The sequence below is a fragment of the Cervus elaphus genome, chromosome 33 (genome assembly GCF_910594005.1).
Source record: "Cervus elaphus chromosome 33, mCerEla1.1, whole genome shotgun sequence".
Taxonomy (NCBI): Eukaryota; Metazoa; Chordata; class Mammalia; order Artiodactyla; family Cervidae; genus Cervus; species Cervus elaphus.
The window spans coordinates 11,112,812-11,114,485 of record NC_057847.1 but is presented as its reverse complement, the minus strand read 5'-3'; positions in this window follow the sequence as shown (position 1 = coordinate 11,114,485).

Here is a 1,674-nt window from a genome sequence, read left to right as displayed (position 1 = left end):
CAGCACTAGAAAATGTGAGGAAATGGGTTTTCCTCTAGAACTTCTGGAGGGAGCACAGCCCTGCCAACACCCTGATATCAACCCACTGAAACAAACTGCACACTTCTAATCTCCAGGACTGGAAGATCATAAATTCATATTTTACCCCATTTGTTGTTGTTGTTGTTTAGTAGCGAAGTCATGTCCAACTCTTCTATGATCCCATGGACCGTAGCCCACCAGGCTCCTTTGTCCATGGGATTACCCAGACAAGAATACTGGAGTGCATTGCCATTTCCTCACCAGCAGATGGTCCTGACTCAGGGATGGGATCTGCGTCTCCTGCATTGGCAGGTGGATTCTTTATCACTGAGCCGTCAGGGAAGCACTATTTGTGGTAATTTGTTTTGGCAGCAATAGAAAGCTAAAACAGTTTTCAACATTTAAAAACTCAGAAGTTTTGACACTGAAAAAACTATCTTTCTTAGAGAAAGATAAATACCATATTCTAATGCATATATATGGAATCTAGAAAAATGGTACTGAAGGATTTATTTACAGGGCAACGGTGGAGAAACAAACATAGAGAATAGACTTATGGATATGGGGAGAGGGGAGGAGAGGGTGAGATGTGTGGAAAGAGTAACATGGAAACTTACATTACCATATGTAAAATAGATAGCCAATGGGAATTTGCTCAGGAAACTCAAACAGGGGCTCTGTGTCAACCTAGAGGGGTGGGATGCGGAGGGAGATGGGAGGGAGGTTCAAAAGGGGGGGGATATATGTATACCTATGGCCGATTCGTGTCGAGGTTTGACAGAAAACAGCAAAATTCTGTAAAGCAATTATCCTTCAATAAAAAAAATCATTTTAAAAAATCTACCTTTTTTGCTTATCTTGGAAAATACTGTCCACACTCAACCTACTTTCCATGGCAGAAATCAGCTGAGGAGCAGCTGTCTCTTTTAGGAAGAGATGGGTATACAGGTCTTCCTCACCCCTCTCCTCCCTGTGTTCCCAAGTGCAGAAGCAGAGTCATCATCCCCAGCTTGGCACTGTGGCGGATGACTGGTTGCTTTAATCAGTGCTCAGTCATCACTGTGGCCACACAATTCTTCCCCTACCTTTTTACTGACTTGAACAATTGCCTAAATGGACAGTCATTCCTTGTTTTAAAAAAAATGCCATCCCAGTTTTAAAAAACTGCCCATGGAAGGCTACCGATTTTATCTTCACCTCTGAAACACACTGGACAGAGACTTGGAACAAACCAGGGAAAGGAGATAAATGAATCTGCAGGCAAGCTGGGAAGAGGAGTCAGATCATCATGGTGTCACTGCTGAGGCCCCATATCCTCTTGAGTTCAGACAGATTTATTTTGGCAGTTTTATTTCATGGGTGATTTACAGTAATTGCATACACACATACAGATTCTACAGGTTATAATCATGGAAAGTCCTGGCTTTGTTTAGTTTGAGAGAAGATGAGCCTAAATTAGATTTTAGAATTTTTGGCCAGTGATGTATTTATATCATTTTATAAAATCATATTTTAAATTCAATGGATGTTAGCCAGACTCTAGCTTGTTTTTTCTGGGAAGAAAGCTCTGGCCACAAACAATTCCTAAAGCTCTTGTAAATAGAAAGTCATGATTCTAAATGTACATAAAAGGGTACCCAAAGTATCGCTGCC